Here is an 8,994-nt window from a genome sequence, read left to right as displayed (position 1 = left end):
CCACCACCACCATGACCACCACCACCACCATCACCACCACCACCATCACCACCACCACCACCATCACCAACACCACCACCATGACCATCACCACCACCATCACCACCAACACCAACACTACCACCACCATGAACATCATCACCACCACCACCACCACCACCATGACCATCACCACCACCACCACCATCACCACCACCACCACCACCATCACCAACACCACCACCATGACCATCACCACCACCATCACCACCAACACCAACACTACCACCACCATGACCATCATCATCACCACCACCACCATGACCATCACCACCACCACCACCACCACCATGACCATCACCACCACCACCATCACCACCACCACCATCACCACCACCACCACCATGACCATCACCACCACCACCACCATCACCACCACCACCACCACCATGACCATCACCACCACCACCATCACCACCACCACCACCACCACCACCGCCACCACCACCACCATGACACCACCACCACCACCACCACCATGACCATCACCACCATCACCACCATGACCATCACCACCACCACGACTATCACCACCATCACCACCATGACCATCACCACCACCACCACCATGACCATCACCACCACCACCACCACCACCATGACCATCACCACCACCATCACCACCACCAACACCACTACCATCACCATGACCACCACCACCACCATCACCACCACCACCACCATCACCACCACCACCACCACCACCATGACCATCACCACCACCACCACCATCACCATGACCACCACCACCACCATCACCACCACCACCACCACCATCACCACCACCATGACCATCACCACCACCACCATGACCACCACCACCACCATCACCACCGCCACCACCACCACCATGACACCACCACCACCACCACCATCACCACCATGACCATCACCACCATCACCACCATGACCATCACCACCACCACCATGACTATCACCACCATCACCACCATGACCATCACCACCACCACCATGACCATCACCACCACCACCACCATCACCACCACCACCATCACCACCATGACCATCACCACCACCACCATCACCACCACCACCATCACCACCATGACCACCACCATCACCACCACCATCACCACCATGACCATCACCACCATGACCATCACCACCATCACCACCATGACCATCACCACCACCACCACCATCACCACCACCACCATCACCATGACGATCACCACCACACCATGACCATCACCACCATCATCACCACCACGACCATCACCACCACCACCACCATGACCACCACCACCACCACCACCACCAACACCACCACCATCACCACCAACACCACCAACACCACCAACACCATCACCACCAACACCACCATGACCATCACCATGACCACCAGCACCATCATCATCATCATCACAACCACCATCAACACAACCACCATCACCACCACCACCACAACCATCACCATCACCACTATCGGCATCATCATCTACCATCACCACCACTACCACCACAACCACCATCATCACCATCACCTCCACCACCACCATCACCATCATCATCATAACCACCACCGTCATCATTACTACCACCAGCACTAGCATCACCACCACCATGACCACCACCACCATCACCATCACCATCACCAACATCATTATCACAACCACCACCACTGTCATCATTATCATCACCATCACTACCACCATCATTACTGCCACCAGCACTATTATCATCACCACCACTATCACCACCATTACCACCACCACCATCACACCACTGCCAGCATCATCACCATCACTGCCACCACCATTACCACTATCACCATTACCACCATCACTACCACCACCACCACCATCACTGCCACCACAACCATCACCATCATAACCATCATTGCTATCACCACCGCTACCACCACCATCATTGTCACTATCACCACCATCTCCATCACCACCACCATCACCACCTCCACGACTATCACTACCACCACTACCATCATCATCTATATCATCATCCACCATCACCACCACCACCATCATCACCATCACTGCCATGACAGCCACCCACCACCACTACCACCACCACCACCATCACTATCACCATCATCACCATCACTACCACCATCTTCACTGCCACCATCTACCACCACCACCATCACTACCAGCACCACAACCATCACCATCAATACCATCATTGCCATCACCACCACTACCACCACCATCACTATCACCATCATCATCACCATCACTACCACCACCACCACCATCACCACCTCCACCACTATCACTACCACCACTACCATCATCATCTATATCATCATCCACCATCACCACCACCACCATCATCATCTATATCATCATCCACCATCACCACCACCACCATCATCATCACCATCACTGCCATGACAGCCACCCACCACCACTACCACCACCACCACCATCACTATCACCATCATCATCACCATCACTACCACCACCACCATCACCATCACTACCACCACCACCATCACCATCACCACCAGCACCACTATCACCATTACCATCACCACCATCTTCACTGCCACCATCTACCATTACCATCTTCACTGCCACCATCTACCACCACCACCATCACTACCACCACCACAACCATCACCATCAATACCATCATTGCCATCACCACCACCACCACTATCATTGTAACCATCACTACCATCATCATCATCACGATCACAGCCATCATTTCCACCACCACCATCACTACCACTATCACCACCATCATCACCACCACCACCATCACCATTACCATCACCACCACCATTACCACTGACATCACTGTCACCACCCTCTCTGCCACCATCACCATCACTATTACTGCCACCACCATCACTACCATCACATTATCATCACTATTATCACTACCATCACTGCCATCATCATAACTATCACCAGCACCACCAGCACCATCACCACTACCACCACTGCCATCACCATCATCATTATCATTGTCATCATCACCACCACCACCACCATCTCCACCATCATCACTGCCCAGTTTACCATCAGTTCCTACTTGGACCAGAGCCTTGCTGGTTGCATGAACTGTTGGCAGATAAGACACAACCTCTTGAAATTCTGAGAAAAACTGAAGGTCAAGCCTGAGCAACGTAGCTAGACCCTGTCTCTACACAAAATAAACAATATTAGCTGGGCATGGTGGTGTGCACCTGTAGTCCTAGTTACTTGGGAGGCTGAGGGGAAGATCACTTGAGCCCAGGAGGTCAGGCTACAGTGAACTGTGATTGCGCCACTGCACTCCAGCCTGGGCAACAGGAGGAGACCCCATTTAAAAAAAAGGACTATTTTTGCTCACGAAGTGGTAAATAAGGTGGTGTCTCCAGGGCTGAGGTTGTCCAAGAGGGACTTGTACCTGGCCACTCTGGTTGGCGGTGAGGAAGAACGTTTGCTAAATTGAACAGCATGGCCAACAGGTCCAGAGTGCAGCAGGAGGAGAGCATTCCTGAAGTCACTGTCAGCCCAACAGAGGCTACAAAGAGAAGCTGACTCAGACACATCTGCTCCAGGCCCCAGGAGCAAAGGGCTGGGAAGCGGTGTGGCCTCCACTTGGAGGCACCAGGCCATGAACCCACCCTGCCTGGACCCCTTCAGGTAACCGCAGTCTGAGAGAAAGAGGCAGGTACAGGTGGAAGTCAGAGGCCAGAGGTGTGGAGTGGGGAGGACTCCCTCCCAGGGGCCTGGGGGAGCTGAGCAGAGGATATGGGAACCCCTGTAGACGCTCAGGGTGGGGGTCTTCCCGCCTGCCTCCCTACCCCTCCGCTCACCCTGCCCCGCATCAGGAAGCAGGGCTGCTGGCCACAGTCTCATATGTCTTTTCTGGTCAATAAACCCTGGCTCCTGGGGCTGGAGGAGCTGATGGCACTGCCTGCCCCCACCGGTGCACTCTGTCATAATTAAGTGCATGCAGCCTAACTAATTGAGTGGTCAGGATGCTAATTAGTGACTTTATTGAGACTGAAGGAGGGTGAAGGGCAACCTGGCACCAAGCCCCCCTCCCCAGCCTGGACAGCTCTGCTCTCTGCATCCCCAGGAAGCGGCCCCCACCCCTCACCCTGGCCGCCACCCTCTACCTGGCCCTAGTCCGGCCCCTGTGCCCTCACCTCTGCCTCCTGTTACCCTCAGCCCCAGCTGTTGGCTGTGATGTCTGCACCTCTGGCCTGGGCCCCCAGGCCCTGACCCTCCTCCCACCCCTGGCCTGACCCCCAACTTTGATGGTCCCAAATATCCCTGGTTCTGGTCACGGCCTGTGGCCTCTCTTGTCCTTCTGTGACTCTCAGGCCTGGTCACCCCTCCCCATGCTGGGCTCTCTCCTCTGTCACACACCCCTCAGCATCCCTGCCCAAGGACAGCCTAGCGTCCTGGGAGCTGGGCCTCAGGCCCTCTCCGGGCAGCCTCCTGGGGCAGTGTGTGTCCTGGAGCCTCCAGCCACTGGCCCTGTCCAGGCTCTGCCCCCAGGGCAGCACACTCACTCCTCACCACAGTGTCCTGGCGCCATCTGTGACCCCCGGCCTCTCCAAGCAGCCACAGGTCCACGGGAACCTGAACATGGCATCAGGTGAGAGGCAGGTGAGCATGGCCAGACCCCACACCCTGGGAATCCTTCTCCTCTGAGCGGCCCCTCCCCAACAGGCTCGTGGGGCGAGGAGAGGGGCTAGGGGGTGGGAAGGCTGACGGAGGGAAGCCTGGGGATAGGTGGGGAGCCTGGGGGTTGGGGACTGTCCGGAGAGACCTCCTGCCACTCTCGTCCAGCCCACCAGCCCCGGTCTCCATCCCAGCCAGGCCTGGGTCACCAGGGCGGCAGTAGGACCACACCCTCTTTTCCCTGGAGGAGAGAAGAGGGGCCCTGTAGATTGGCCACGCGCTCGCTGAGCCTCAGTGACCTCAGCTGTAAGGTGGGTGCTGATGACAGACGTACCTGCTGCGGGGTGGGAGGAGCAGGTGACAGGCTCATTCCCGGTAAGGCGGGCCTGGTCCCCATCCTGGCTGCTCTGCCTGAGGCGCTCTGGGAGAGCAGAGGGGGATCCAGAGGCTGGGACCACCTGAGGAACTTGCTGGGGCTGGAGGAATCCCAGTGCAGAGGCGGACACGACAGGGCGGGGCAGGGGCCGGGAAGGGAAAGGGTGGGCGGGGAATGGGTGGGGCCGATGTCGGAGGGACGGGACCGGGAAGGGGCGGGGCCGAGGCCGGAGGGGCGGAGCCGGAAGGGGCGGGGCAGATCGGTGCAGGGGCCGTGGCAGGGAAGGGGCAGGGCGGGGACCGGCCGGGGACCTGGGCGAGGCGGGATGGGTTTGGTGCTTGAACCCGATCTTAGCCCTAGGAGAAGGTCCAGGGGGTGGGCTCCTCGCAGAGGGCAGGACACCCACCTCCCCGTGCACCTGCTTCTTCTCCGGTCTCCCGCCCCCTAGCAGCATTCTAGGACCCAGGGGTGTCATCGGGTCGGGGAGGGAGGGGCTGAGCCTGGGTTTGGGGACATCTGGACAGGGGGAGGGGCTGGCGCTCCCGCCTGGCCGGGACCCCGTGGCCTAGCGCGGCTCCACGACCGACAGACGGCAGCAGGCGTGGGGGGTAGGAGCGCGCAGGGCGGGGGCGTCAGATGGCGCCGCCTGGGGCTGCCCCCCGCCCGCCATGAGGAAGCGAGCTGGGGCCCCGGGCTCTGCTTATCTGGAGGGGCCACGTGCCCGCTGCGCCCTGCGGATGGCAGGAGAGGTGACACGCCGACTGCCACCGTCGGTGCCCGGGGCTGCCCCGACCTGGAGGGTGGGGCGGGGGTACCGCGCGCGGGCACAGCTGTCTCCCCGCAGTTGCCCGGCTAGGGGTCCCCGGGCGGCCAGTGCACGTGCGCGGGGTCTGCTCCTGCGGGGTACAAGGGGGACAACAGCGAGGGCGGGCGAGGGGGAGGCGAGAGCAGAGGCGAGAAATGCGGGCACAGGGTGAGAAGCCTGGGACCTCCTGAGAGGCTGAGAAGGCCTGCCCCCAACGGACACCCTCATGCCTGAACCACCAGCCACTGAGCTCTCCTTGTCAAGAGTCCTGGGGCCCCTCGCCAGGGAGACGCCAACTGAGCACCCAGCGGGACGATGCCCCGCAGGGAAAGATGGCTTGGGTTGGGCCTGGGGAGTCCCTGCCACCTAGAGGGGTCCCTGGGGAGGGTCAGTGGCACAGCCTGGTAGACTGGGCCTGAGCCAGGCAGTCTTTCGGGGAGGACCCCTCACTCAGCGAGGGACCAGCACCCCGATTCCACCCTGTGGGCCGGGCTGGTACCGGCCTTCCCCTCAGGCTGTGGGTGCCAGGACCCCAGGGCCCTTCTTAGTTTCTGCCTGGCCAGCAGCAGAGCCTGTGATGGGGCGTGGGGGGCACAGGCAGCTCGTGCATGGCTGCAGTGGGGCCCGGCACAGGGCGGGAGACCCGGGACAGTGGCTTTGCCCCTGGGATGGTGGCCAGCCCCACTCGGGTGTGTGATCACCCCTGGTCCCCTTACCAGGAAGGGGCATGACCTACCAGGCGGAGATTCCAGGCCCTGCTGTCCTCGGCTCTGAGCGGCATCAGTGCCCAGGCCAGCCTGAGGCAGGCAGGGCAGAGCTTGGTTGTGCAGAGCAGGGGTCCTCCAGCCTTCCCTCCTACCTCTGCCTTCTCCAGGGGTTGTGGGCTGAGGAAGCTTTCAGATGGGGACCCAGGAGAGCCTCTTGGGAATAGCTGAGGCTGCCTGGGGTTGGAGAGGAAGCCTGTGAGAAGGCGGCCTCCTCCACTGTCCCTGAGGACCACTGTGGGGAGCACGCCCTGGGCAGAGTTCCCTTCCACCCGGGTCCTGCAGGGGAGGCCAGGCCAGCATACCAGGTCCCCTGGCTGAAGGGGAGGGGCCCCAGCCCTCCCTCCTGGCTGCTGTGGGAGGCCTTGAGCCTCACGTCTCACCAGGCCCCGTGCTGTGGGTAGAGGTGGGGGTGGGGGCCCACAGGGGCACATCGCCCCAGTCCTTGCAAGAGGAGATGGTGGCATGGGCAGCGTGAAGTGGAAAGCACTCAGGCTGGCCGGGGCCACGCAGGGCCAGGGAGTTGAGGGAGTAAGGGCTGGGGTGCAGCTGTCTTGGCGGCTGGCAAGCAGGAGCGGTCAGGAGGCTGAGGTCCCTGGGGTGTGGCTGCAGAAGGGCCTGCAGGCCTTGGGATTTCAGCCTGCATCTGCGCTGAGCCAGGCGTCCTGCCCCCCTGGGCTGTGATGGGGACACATCAGATCTGCCTTGGGAGCCCAGGCTGGCAGAGAGAGTGAGCTGGGAGCTGCCGCAGTCCTGCCTGGAGGCAAACAGCTGGAGGTGGAGGCCGGGCAGGGGTCTCCTGAGGACGGGGGTGCTAGGAGTGGGTGGGGCTTTCTCCTAGAAACCCCTCGGGCCAATACACTTGATTAAAATAAAAAGAATTTGATTCCAACCAGCACTCAATGTGTTTTTTTAAAGCAATGAAATTCTTTGCTCATGGTTTCCCCAGTCAAATACTTTTGAGCAAAGTGGAATGTATTGGTCACAGATAGCTAATTTTCTTAGGGGTGGGGGGACTCGAGGCTGAGACCGGGCAGCCACGGAGGGAGGCGGAGGGCAGCAGGGGCTTCTCAGCTGCAGGTTCCTGAGCCCCTTCCAAGACTCTAGTTCTGTCAGGGTCCCAGTGAGGGGTCCTCGGGAGGAGTCCAGGGACAGGCTCCCTGCAAGCCCCCTCCCCTGCTGTCAGGGGCAGGGACACCAGGAGCTACCCCGGGGCAGATCCCCGCCCTCGGGATTCCGAGGCCCAGGCTGGCCGAGGAGCTGCAATTTTACAAACACCTGCAACACTGCCACTTGCTCCAAGGGGACACCTGGCATCAGGTCGGAAACCTGGCATCAGGTCAGACACCTGGCATCAGGCTGGACACCTGGCATCAGGTTGGACACCTGGCATCAGGCCGGACACCTGGCATCAGGTTGGACACCTGGCATCAGGCCGGACACCTGGCATCAGGCCGGACACCTGGCATCAGGTCAGGCGTGCAGGATGGGACAAGAAAGGAGTGGGATCTTGCCGGGGAAGGCAGGGCAGGCCTCCCTCGCTGACAGGGGATTCCCCAGCAGGGGCAGCAGGCAGGGTGGGGGTAGAAGCCCACAGACTTCTGGGAGGGATGTGCGGGGGCCCAGCTGACCACGTGGCTGGATCACCAGGGCCTGCAGGAAGCGTAGGGGCAGCAGCGAGAGGGAGGGCTTCCTGGTGGAGGTGGCATCTGACGTAACCCTGCAGGGACCCACAGCCAGTCAGAGAGGCCAGAGACCAGCCGAGCCAGGGGACCAAATAGCAGGGACACAGGGGCTGGAGAGGTCAGGGCCCCAGCTGGGTGGCAGAGGCAAAGTCACCCCTCTCTAATTGTCTCTGACTTGTACACCCTGCCACCCACAGGGCTCCCTGGGGTGTGGGGAAGGCATCCCCAGTCAGCCCAGCCCTCCCGGCCCTGCCAGAGGGAACTGGAGCCTTGGGGTTGGGTTTCAGGCCACTCTGCCGGGCCATGAAAAAATGCAGCCAACCAAGATTGGAAGGTGACCTCAGCCCGGGGGGTGGGGGGCAACCCCAGAGCCTCCCGCCTGCCCCAGCCTCTCCTCTGATGACCAGGGGCTCCCCCCAGGACCTGCCTGGGTATCCAGCCAGCTGCCAGCCTGGACCTGGACTCCCGTGGCTGCCAAATCAGGCTGTGACTGAGGTGGGGGATGGGCATGGGTGGGGCAGCTCTGGGATGGACTGTCTGGGGATGGGGACCCTGCGGCAGGACCCTCCACCAGATGAAGAGGTGGGAGCTTCCCTGGGAGGGTCCCAGGGTGCACACAGCTGTCCCCGGAGCGCCAAGGATTGCACAGGACCAGCCAGGCCCTGCCAACGACGGTGACACATCCCCCGCTCTGGGTTGTGGGCACCTCCTTTGACACTTG

The sequence above is a fragment of the Pan paniscus genome, chromosome 7, assembly GCF_029289425.2.
Source record: "Pan paniscus chromosome 7, NHGRI_mPanPan1-v2.0_pri, whole genome shotgun sequence".
NCBI lineage: Eukaryota > Metazoa > Chordata > Mammalia > Primates > Hominidae > Pan > Pan paniscus.
The sequence above is the reverse complement of the archived record's forward strand: the minus strand, read 5'-3'. Positions refer to the sequence as shown.